This window comes from Episyrphus balteatus, chromosome 3 (assembly GCF_945859705.1).
Source record: "Episyrphus balteatus chromosome 3, idEpiBalt1.1, whole genome shotgun sequence".
NCBI lineage: Eukaryota > Metazoa > Arthropoda > Insecta > Diptera > Syrphidae > Episyrphus > Episyrphus balteatus.
In genome coordinates this window covers 6,356,217-6,368,863 of record NC_079136.1, presented here as the reverse complement: position 1 = coordinate 6,368,863, position 12,647 = coordinate 6,356,217, and the positions used below count along the sequence as shown (strand labels likewise).

At 28.0% G+C, this 12,647-nt stretch overlaps 1 protein-coding gene across 1 annotated transcript in view; it reads left to right on the top strand.

Annotated features, from left to right (window-relative positions):
• Positions 1-2,850: 2,850 nt before the first annotated feature.
• LOC129914006 (pyrokinin-1 receptor) overlaps positions 2,851-12,647 on the top strand; it is a 219,961-nt gene continuing 210,164 nt past the window's right edge. Inside the window, exon 1 of the mRNA XM_055993032.1 lies at positions 2,851-3,023. The gene's annotated coding sequence lies outside the window, so the exon portion shown is untranslated. The remainder of the gene's footprint in view (positions 3,024-12,647) is intronic.

Here is a 12,647-nt window from a genome sequence, read left to right as displayed (position 1 = left end):
ATTTATTTAGCATAAATTTGCTATTTTAAACTTTGTTTACAATTTTGTACATTAATAACATAAGTCTACAAGGTTTTTGGTGCCGAGACTAAGATATACTTGTCTATAGATTTTTGATGTGCTGAACTCGAATCTGAAGTTAGAAATATCCTATCAGCTCCCGTTTTTGAAATATGGCCGTTAGAAGATGCAAAAAAAGTACATTTGAGGTTATGCTTTTATATGAAAACATTTTTTTTTTAATAAATTATAACGGTTTCACGGTATCACGTTTTCATCTCCTTTTTGATAAATTGAGCCAAACACACTTACTTCATTTTAAGATATATCGGGCATTAAAAAAAGATATATGCAAAGATTTAAACTAGTCTTGAAAGAAGGAAAGTAGTACTTATAGAAACCGTTATGATTTATATTTAAAAAAATTTCTTCAAATTAAGGCATACCTAACATCAAAAGTGGTAAAAAAAAGTTTTTTTTTTCATTTTCGAACGGTAAAATTTCAAAAACTGATAGGATATTTTTGAATTTGGATTCGAGTTCAGCACACCAAAAACCTTCTGAAAAGTATATTTTGGTTCATATGGGGAAAATTTTGTTAACTTCAAAATAAGTCAAAAAAAAACATTTTTTGAACTTTCTAACGGTAATATTTCAAAAACGGGAGCTGATCAATGTATTTAACATATTTGGTATAGATATGTAACAATTACAATATAGTATCGATCTCATTCCTTTATTTTGTAACATTTGCAGTTTACTTATCATTAATTTAGACCCCAATAATAGTATTGTAGGGCAATACTCAAGACACGTAAGATTCGCAGTGTTTTGTTTTACGATTTCCAATGAGGATGTTTGAAGTAATTTAAAAATGTGCACTTTTGAACAATTTGCAAAGCCACTGTGGTGTATGTGGAATATTTTTTTTTTTTCAATAAATTGGTAAAGAAAAATGTTTCTTTTGTCAAACATGTATTGAAACTATTTGATACAATATTTGTTTACCATTTTTTGATTATTGACACTATAAAGTAGTGAGTTAAAATTGTACCTTTGGTGCTATGCGGTGTAAGTGGACTTTTAAAGGTAAGGTCCTGATTAAATCAAATCAATCTTAGATTTTTTTTTTTTTTTACATATGTTTGTTACCTCATAACTTTGGACTGAGTGGACCAATTTTGATAATTCTTTTTGTATTGGAAAGCTGGTGGCTGCAATTTCATTAAGGCCATAGGAACTATTTAATCAACAAAAACCATAAAACCCAGTTTTGATCCATGGAAGTCGGTTTTGTTTTCTGATAAAAAAGATTATTCATTTTCATCTCACGGTTTTACCAATTTTTTTTTTTTAACAAACCAAGATTATAATCATTTTTGGTGTATTTTCCGTCGGTATGTCGAACATGTTCAATACTACCCCTTGTCCCCCTACTTTTTTTCTGTTATTCCATAAACAATTTTGTTTTTACTGTAAAATTTATGAATTGAAATCATTTTAAGGTGCTGATTGTTTTGTTATGTTAATCTAGGTCAATCAAATTCAACCTGAGTTGAACTTTCAAAAGCCATCGCACTAATGCTAGGTATTGCTACGAAATGCAAAATCTAGCGAAGCATTTTTAATTCACGTGTTGTTTATTCACATAAAAAAGTAAACAAAAAAGAAAATCCGAGTACAAAAAAGCTATTTTTAGCACACACCGGTCGGCATAAACACCATTGGTACTTATTATGTTCGACAGCATAAACACTTTGAATCACAAAAAAAGTCAAGCCACTTTGTCTTCATGATATGATCAAAGCAATTAAAGATGTTTTTGTACCTATTTCTCGTTTAAGAACAAAAGATTTTATTTCACAGAATTAAGTTACTTAACTTCTTAAAATTCAAAGAAAAATCAGATAACTTAAGTACCTACCTAATCTAGTTTTTTTTTTCAGTTAAGTTCTTAAATGAGTTTATTACCCTCTAAGTTCATAGCCTTGATGAGCATAATTACCTTTAAGTAATTAAAAGGGCAAGAAAAAAAGTTGATTTTTAGCATAAAAATAGCTTAGCTTTTAAAAAAGTCTAAGGCTATTTTCAAGACAGTCTTTAGTCCAATATTCTATTTACCTCGGTCTATAGTAGGTAGGTAGGTACTCAAATTATACCCAGCTTTTGTATACAAACGTGTCATAAGATCCATTCATGCTGTGTTTAAAGCTTCTACACCGGCATCAAATTTGTAAAATCGTGCTTTACTATGCAATACTTTCAGATACAAACTCATTCAATATTTTTTCGAACCGGCAAATTCAATTGCCATGCGCCAAAAACAACAACAACAACAAAAAACTTACATTCCACCATGTGCTGATTAACTGAGTAGGACGTATAGTAAAAGATACAAAATCCTTTACCTAGTTTTTATGGAAAAAACAAAACAAAATATAGCTCGTATAAGTAGAAAGCTTGAACTTGGGTGGCAGGCGATATGACTGACTGCGGTTCGTATAACTTTAAACGGATTCCATGATTTCAGTTCGACTCGAACGCGCCGGGCTGGTATAACTTCCATCGGAATTCAAAACTCCGAGAATCAGATTAAAATTTGTCTCACTTCGTCTGTACCTAAGTTTTTTCGTATATTTTTATTTTTGTCGAAAGAATTATTTACGATAAATGCGGATATGGCGATAATTATTGTGCTACAAAATAATGTATCTTAAAGTTTGCGTGTTTTGATCAGTTCGACCAGAATTGACAATAATAAGTTTTTGTTTTTTTTTTTTTTTTTTAATCATAATATTACAAAAAATAAATAGTGGCTATATAAAGCTACCCTCAGTGATTTTAAAAATTTAAGTGCTGTGTTTGTTTGTTTTTTTTTTAGCCACAAAATATATATATGTATTTATTATATTTTTATCTCAAAAATGTACTGGATAATTGCATAGGAATATAGGTTTACTGCAAAAAGTCGGAAGTCACGAAAACGCATATAGAGATATTAGGCTGCTGTTCATCTTCAACAGGTAATTTGCCTTCATCATATAAAATTTAATTTGCTGATGCTAGCACAAAAACAATTCAACGACCTTGATTGGATTAAAAAAATTACTTAAAATAGAAAATAAAAATATCAAACAAAATCTATCATCGTGTCATTTTTAAGTTTGCTAAGGGCGATAGAAATTGCTTTTCGAATTATTATTTTATTTTTTTTTTTTTTTATAAAAATGTGTGTGTCGCCAATCGACTTAATGTCGCTGAAAGGTGAATAAATGATTAATTTTATGACTTGAATTGCGCGGTTGTTTGTGTAAGTATGAAAAGTCCATGAAAGTGCATTATGGGTGCATATTTTGTAAACAAGAATGTCATTCAAACTTGAGGTTTTATGGAATTTTATCGAAGAAAATATAAAAGGACTTTTAATCTATTTATAATAGTGTAATGGATATTTTTGCAGTTTATTAAATTTTCATAGGGTTTCACTCTTGAAAATGATTGAAATTAATATTAAAAGGATTCTTTAAAGCTTTTGGTGTCTGATTCGCATTAAAATAAAATTTAATTGAAAAATTTACTACAAAACTTTAATTAACAAGTATTGTTTTTCAGTTTGTTATTAATTTAGAATGCATTTTTTGCATTTGGACTTTTGTATACAACAATATTAAATTAGTGATTATAATTATGAGGATGTGATTGTGTAAATGTGCTGTTTTTTTTGTTTTTTGTTATCTGATTTTAAAATTGTTACAAAATAATGAATGCACATTTTCAAACACATTTTTGTAATTAAAACATTTTTAGCAGACTGAAGACTGATGAAATTCAAATGATAACAAAAGGGTTAAATAAGGGGGAAATGTTGATTGGAAGGGCTCTCCTTTATTTTTAACTTACCCATAAGCTGTAATGTGAATAGTTAATGATTTGACTAATTACTTCCTGGTTTGTGGGCATTTTTAGGGTTTCAAATAAAATTACTCTTATTGCGATTTGCAACTATCAATTGATAAAAATTAAATTTTTAGATCTGGATTACGAGAAAAATAAAACACAGCTATATTATTTATTAACACCTTAAACCATAATTGCAAGCAAAAATTCAATCTCCTGTTTTCGACAATTTGATTTTTCTTAAGTCAGAACTAGAGTTGGGCACTTTAGTTCATCTGAGTGATCGATCATTTTAGTTCAAATCACGCTACTGAACTAGTTCTGAACTAGTTAAATTTAGTTCAATTTATTTCAATGACTCCGTTTTTGTTGGAATTACAAAAAAAACAAAATTAGGTACTTTTTTCAAAATATATCCAAATTTGTGTAAAATTTAAGTACTCTACATATAATACAAACATCAAGTTAAAAATAATAGATAAACATTTTATTTCTTATAAAAATTCTTAATTTTGTCCATAACTTGTCAAGCTTTCCGATTTCTCCTGGAAGTGTAGGAGAAGGTCGTTTTGCTTTTATTATATTGTTTTTTGTTCTTACTCAGAAATTAGAGTAGTGGTGCTTGAAGCAGAAACGCTGAAAGCTGAAACTTGCATAAGCGACTTTGTGCACTTTTACATCTAAATCTTAAAGTAGAGCAGATGAACCGATTTCGCTCCGCAAAGGATTGGATGCAGTTTCATATGCATTTTAGTGTCTGAACCACTATTCTTTAAACGTTCGTCGGTCTAAAAGAAGGGTGCTGTTGGTGACAACATTTGAAAATTCCTTGTACATATGGGACTTCCTTTCGCCCAAAGAACTCATAAACATTAATAATTATGGTGTAAGGTGATCGCAAGCTGTTCAGTCATGTCATATTACGACTGCTCTAGGTTGCTTTTTATTTTGTTGAAAAAATCTTCTTTGCTAACAGCGAACTAAATTGAACTAAGTAAGTGAACTTAGTTCCATATTTCACCAAAATGAACTAGTTCATTGAACTAGTTCGTTCGCGAACTACACAAGCCTAGTCAGAACCCTGTTGTGTTGAATTCAAATAGTACCTAATATCTTTCATTCTATGTCAAATTTTGAAAACTTTGAATATCTTTTTAAAAGCTTCTATAACATAGTACAGGTAAAATAGGCATTTATAAAATGGGATAGGAACCAAGTACAAAAAAAATCTATTAAAAAAAGTTGGGTGGAAGGGTGTTTTTTCGCGGGCAAGAGGGAGGGGGTGAAGGTCAAAAATATACTGAAAAAAAAAAAAATGTTTGTTGAATATCATCATATGACACATGTTTTCAAGGTATTTTTTGATGCTGAATCTAATGACATAAAAAATAAAGTCAATACGATTGCTCTAACAAAAGTTATAGCCAATTAAAAACAAGGGTGCTTGTTTTTTGACTTCAACAAGTAAAATATAACCGAAACCCATGAGATAAACATGCTACACTGATAAAATTCTGCATGAAGGTTTTAGATAAAGCAGGGACAAAGGATTCATAAAGTTCTTAAAATTATTTTTGGTGAAAGGGTGTTTTTTTGGGAAATAGGGAAAAATCCGCGATAAGTCCGATAAAATCAATGGTATAAATGGTACCGTTACGAAATTCATTAAATATGTTCTCTTTCCCATGGGAATTACGAATAATGTAAGTCTATACATTTTTTTTATGTGAAAGGGTGTTTTTTTTAGAAGTAAGGAAAATATGGGTATATTCAAAAAAGTGTGTATTACTAGAGTAATATTAGTGGTACCCTATTTAAATTTAGCGATTATGTTACTTTTAAGATAATAAACAAGAATCTAAAGTGTCTATAAAAATATCATGGTTATTAGGGTGTTTTTTTGAGTGAAAACAAAAATGATGGGTCACCCTAATGAAATTTGGTAAAAACATTGATTTTGGGATAGAAAGCAACAATAAAGAGTTTTCATAAAAAAAATTTTGGTGAAAGGGTGTTTTTTTTTTCGAAGAGACAGTAAAATCTGGAATTGGTCCCAAAAAGCCAATGATTCATTTTATTTATGGTTTTGATGACAAAATAAACATTTATAAATAAGTTCTTACACGTTTAAAGCGAATCAAACAGGACAAGTTTTAAATATCCAAACTGAGGTCGAATATATAAATATAAATATCCAAAATGCGTGGAGTGTATGGGGGATGTGGACAAAAATCAGAATATAAACAATTTCTGTTTCTTTGAATAAGAAACAAAACAAAAAAAAAAAAAAACAAAAGATAAGAAAACATCTACAATAGAAAAAAAAACGACGTGAGAAAATTGTCCAAAAAATGACAAAAGTGTAATTAAATTCCCCGATATTTTGGAACAAAATATTTTTAAAGGCACTTTAGCATCCACAGCTTTTTGTTTTACTTAAAACAAACTGATAAAGCACCTTTATGTTTGAAAATTTTACAATTTAAGCTAATTTTTCGAAAAATTCCTTGTTTTTTGGTTCTGAAAATGAGTAGTCTGCAAAAATGTAAATATTTTGAAGATGAGAAAGTATGAGAAAAAAATTTGAGTATGATTAGAAAGTAGAAATATAAGGGAACCTTGTGGCATACAAGATTCTGCTACAACTTGCTACAGTCTAAAATAAATTTAGTTTTTGAGTCACAAAAAACAGACTTTTTTAGGTTAAATTTTTTAAATACTAATTTAACTTTACAAAAAAAACTGACACCTGATCTATTGATATTTATTTTGACAATTATAGCAAAAAAAAAAGACAAGAACATTTGTTTTCTTAAAAAAAAAAAAAATTATAAACATCAATTTGAACCTAAGCTTGAATAATCAAAATATCATGAAAAACACCACTAATCTTTTTGACTATTGTATTTAAGCAGTGAAAAACTGTGTTTTATTATTGTCGAATATAAGCCCTTCATGTGAAGCACCGGTTTTTCATCATATAATGGACCTTAGTTTTTTATTTTTGTCAACTGGTCAAAGCACTGTGTGATGATCTAAAATTAAAGTTAAAAAATTAGTTTTACTAAAACTCGGAATAGTTAATTAATTTGTAGCAAAATGATGTAGATACATAATAAAAAATGTTTGAAAAATTAATTTTTATCAGCTTTTATACATAATATTAATCAATGATTAACTAATTTCAAAAGTTAGTAATGTTGTGTGTATGGATTTTTTTTTATTAAAAATAGATTAAGGTTATAAATTTTACAGAAAAGTTTTATACATAATTTCATACCTTTAAAACTCCCTATGTTCAACGTTCAAAAAGTGATAATTTGTTGAAATTTCTATGGTTAATAGAGAAAAAGTGTAAAAAGGACATTTTTTACACTAAAGAAAAAAAAACAACTTTTGATTTTTAAGAGTTTATTAATTTGAAAAAGTTTTTTTTCTTGCAATAATTTTGAGAGTAATGGGACACCCTGTATTTCATAAAAAAAATGTTAGTTCAATCACATACTTGATTAACCCGAACTTCATTACAGAATCTAAAATTTTTGTTTTTATTGAATCTAAAATTTAAAATCTTATTTCAATGCTTCGAAAAACAAATGTTCTTATCTCATTAAGAACAAATTTACTCTCAATTCCGAATTATTCTAAAATTCTAAAACTTTTTTTTATCCCTAAATATACCAATATTTTTAGTAGATTTCGTTTTACTTATCCTACAATCTGAAAAATAACAAAAATACATAAATTAAGAGCAAGCATATATTTAAATAAATTGTTATGTTGACGTCTTCTTTTAAAGTAATAATATGAAATTCTACTTGAGATAAGCTATTTATAGAGAGTGAAATTCATCAATAATATCATTTTTTTACATTTAAGTAAGTGATTTATTTGACTCGTTAATATATCTATGTTGTGGGGTAAAGTGGAAGGGACATTAAAGAAAAAAAAAAATAGCTTTTGGGAGGAACCATCTTTTGACAAATTTGTAATGTATTAGTGCCTTTCTGCTGATTTATATGAATTCATTATTCATAAAACTACACAAAAATAAAATATAAAATTTGAACCTAAAACAAATTGTGTGTGAAATAAATTAGAATTTTGCAGTTAAGATAGCAAATTATCCGATTTTCATGTAATCGTAGTGTTATTTCAAAAATATAAAACAAAAATACTTAAGATTTATTTTTAACAAAAATGTGCTCAAACGTTACTAAAAATATATAAGAAAATCATAGTTTAGTTTAATTGTTTAACGCCACCCTGTCACATAAACGGCCGTGGTCGGCTCTCAGCTACATGCTAAACTACAGAGCAAATATTATTTTTTATTTAGAGGCACAGACGAGAGAGTTAAATTCGTTTTTATTACAATTAAAAGCACTAGTTTATTGTAATTGATTAAATTTTAATTACAGTTGATTATAATTACCTATTGTTTTCTTTTCCAACTATGAGGCTAAATGAACTTAATTTTTTTTCTCAGTCAATAAAATTAGAAATAGAAAAATGAAATAAAGATAAAGAATTTGAATTATTCACCAAAGGTGTGACTATGGTGTATACGTAATATTATTTTAGTTTTTTTTTTTTTTTTCATTTTATTGTTTTTTAATGTGAACTAGTTATAGTTTAAGTTCTATAACTATGTATTTATATTGCACTTTTTATGTTTAACAAGAAGAAAATCCTTTTTTATTTTCAAAATTTAATCTACTAGTGACGCAGTTAATACTGGGAAATATTCTATCTTCTTTATTTTTATGCAAATTTAATATTTCCATTTTTTCTTCTAACTCAAATATCATATAGATCTACTCAACAAGGAAATTTAACATAATGAATTTTGTCTCAAATCTAAAATTACAAATTGTTTATCATCATTCTTTCACAAGCAATTTAAGACATATTCTGAGAAATTTCATTGCAGTTGATTGTTAAGAGATCTCAGAAATGTTTACCCACTAAAAACAGAAAACTTAAACATAATGAAAAAGAGTTTCACCTTTCCTTCTAGAAAAACTACTTTTTCGTGGAATGTATTCCAGGTTTCAAAATTACTATGTACCATCTTTTGAAAGAGTGCATATGACTTTCTGAAATTTGTGGAAAGTTTGCTTAAGTTAATCGGAGATTGAAACAAAAAAAACAAAGTTCAAGGTTCAATTGATTCTTGCAAATGAAATTCTTTTAATAAAATTTTCAAACAGAATTTGTAACTCTCTATGAGAAAGTAAGCAATGAAAAAGTTGTGAAAAAATTATTACATATTTTGATACTACTTTATAATTTCAAAACCATTTATTTACGATAAGATTATTTCAAGAATGATAACCATACACTAAACATCTTAATGAATCATAAGCTATTGAGAACTTATTACAGAATTTACTCTCTCCCGAAAAAAATGCTGAAAATTACATATAAGGGAACACCCTTGATATTTTTATACACACCCTAAAATCTTGGTTCAAATCTGTTAGGTACATAATTACCATTCTTATTTTACGAATTTTCATTGGTTTACAATTTTTATCAGGTTTTTTTTTGGCAATAATTCTGAATTTCGTCATTTCTTTAAAAATAAAATGCACGACTGGGGCCGCACGTACTTGCTCTTGTAGTTCAAAGTATCTATATCTTAAATAACTATTGGAAATTAAAGTTTTTTGTTAAATTTAAAAAAATAAAAGCAAAAAAAATTCCATTTCAAATTTTTTTTTCAAAAACTTTAAATTTTTTTTTACATTTTACACTTTAAAAAGACAAGAAATATCTGTCTTCAAATTTTGAATAAAATTGGCTTAGCCTTTGATGAAATATACGACATTAACTAAAAAATATATCAATTTGCAGAAAACGGCAACACCATATTTCCGCTCTCCGAAATTTTTGTGAAAAACTAAAAACGCAGTTTTGTTAGAATCACTAAGAATGTAACAAACACCAAATTTCATCGAAATCGTAAAAGCCGTTTTTGAGAAAATTGCAATAACTCATTAACGATACACGGGAAGAGCCCACATTAGCTATTACAAAAAAAAGAAATTATCATATTTCCACTATCCGTATTTTTTGAGAAAAACTAAAAACGCAGTTATATTAGATATACGTACAGCATTACTTGTGTCAAATTTAATCAAAATCGTTAGAGTCGTTGTCGAGAAAATTGCAATACCTCGTAAAGGTTCTAGGCGAAATATTAAAAAACAAAAAAAAACAACCTTGGAAATTACGAAAAAATTATCTGTACCAAATTTCATGAAAATCTACCGAGCCGTTTAGGCTGCAGCTACTTGTACAGATGGACGCACGGACGCACAGACGCACCGACACATAGACTGACCGACGTCATGACGAAACCCACCTTTTTGGACTTCTCGATTATCGTAATGTTAGTTTTGATTAAAACATCGAAATTTTTTTTTAAAACGAAACCAATAATTGCCCTATAGAGCAAGTAAAAACACCCTTTCTTCAAAGGTAATTTTGAAATTCCTTAGGTTCTAAGTTGTTATAACAAATTAACAAACGGAATTTTTTCACCAACTTCAAAAAATTTATGTCATGTGTTTTTCTCACAAATACTTCAACTTCTCAAAAAAAAAACACCCTCTGACCAAAATATTTTTAAGAACTTTATGGATTCTTTATCTTTACTTCATTTTTATTTTTTTTTTTGTTTTTCACATGGGTTTTCGTGTCGTATTGACATAATTAAATATAATAGAAAACCTTCCAAAGGTTGTATGACGAGATCTTGTACAATCTAGATTTTTGGCATTAAATTTTTTAGTATTTTTGATGATTTGCTTATTTGTAATAAGATAAAAGTTATTGGTGCAATTAACGAATTTTTACAAATTTGCGGTTTAAACATGATTGGTTAATGTACTGAAAAAAGTATTAAGTTAGAATTTAATAGTATTATTATTTTTTTTTTCAATTACAATTAAAATTAATCACAATTTAATTACAGTTGATTTTGTAATTTTATTGTTTCTCAATTCAGGTGTTAAATGACCTATATATTTTCTCCTTAACTCATTAAAATTGGAAAACAAATGTAAAACTCATAGCATATTAAACTAATTGATCACAAAGTTGGTCTCTGTGGTGTATGAGTAACTATTTTTTTTTATAACGATTTTTAGCAAGATTAAGAAACTTTGCAATAGCTTCTTGTGAGAGTCATCAAAAGGCTATTTACTTTCTTTCATTTCGTAAAATTTTAATTATGTTTAGTGTTTAATCTACTGAACAGCTTTTTCTATAAAAGCATCGATTATTGAGAACTTTTTTTTGCAATTTGTTAATAGCTTGATTTCTGAGAAGCAAAAAGTCTTTTCTTATTTTCCACAAAATCATTAAAATTTATCTATACTTCTTCTGGTTTACATGTCAGAGCAAAGCTACAATAATCAGTAAGACACAATTTAATTAGGAAATTTTCGCCCAAGGAATTCTAAAATTGTTAGAAATTGTTTATCTTAACTTATTGCTGTTTTCTTAAGAATCCCATCTTTGATATAATTTTACTCAGCATTTTGAGTTCTTAAAAATTTTAATTCACCTAATAGAAAGGAAACAAAAATAAAAGGAGTACAGCTAATTTTGATTTTCCTTTTAAACTTTGTTACAATTTTAATCATTTACCTCAAACAGCGCCATTTGGAACACTTTCAAACAGAATATGGCTTTGTGAAAATATCAGGAAATTTTATTAAATAAAACGAAGATTACACAAAAATGATTTCTTTTTACTTAGATAGCAAGGTTCTATCGGTACTATCCAGCTTTTATAAAATTTTTCAAATTCCTAGTCCTTTACCCAACTAACAATTTAGCTTCTATAACGCTTTACAAATGCAATAGTTGCTTCTATAAAGCTTTATAGAAGCGGGAATGTTGGTTGGGTAGTAACATACGAAAAGTGACCTCGAACTACGTGATTTATTTACATATTCTATCTGATAAAAAATAATTATAAGATATTGTTTAATCATGTGTGGGCAATAAATATGTGAAATAAACAAAGATGGCAATCAAGCTTATTTGCTTGCTGCAAGAAAATATGGGAATCGAGAATATTATACGGGGGTATGGAAATGGATGAGTTTCTTCATTTAAGTTTTGCATACCTTAGCTAGCGTACGTCTTTACTTCGTCTTCATTATGATGAATGTGTATCCCTTCCGCATAGAGACGCAATCACATTAAGCCTTGTGAAGTGAATACACAAAAAGGCTTCTCTCATTTCTTCCTCAGCAGCCTTTTCCTTCCCTTCAACGTGAGAAGAAATTGTAAGAATATATTTTCTTATGATTTAGGCGTAAATTTTATGAGATTTTGGTAAAAGTGTTTCCTATAAGACTGTTTTTGATTTGGTTTTTCTTTTGCACACGTTTCAAAAAAACATATCCCCACACACATCCTTTTTTTTTTTGGAAAATGCAAATACTAGGTATATACGGGTGGTTCTTTTATGTTAAATGAAGACATTTAATCATGTTGGATATGTATGTGATGAATGAGGGTGTGTAGGGAAAATTTAAAATTAATATGCAGATCAAGTAAAATTTTTTCGGAAGAAATTGATAGTATATTTCAACATTTCTCACTCACTCACTTTTATATTAAATTATAATAATGTCTATGAAAAGTGTTTTACATTTTGGTTCACTGGTCAACCGAAAGAAATGTTGTTTCACTCGATGGAATTTACATCTGAAAGAAACACGTAATTC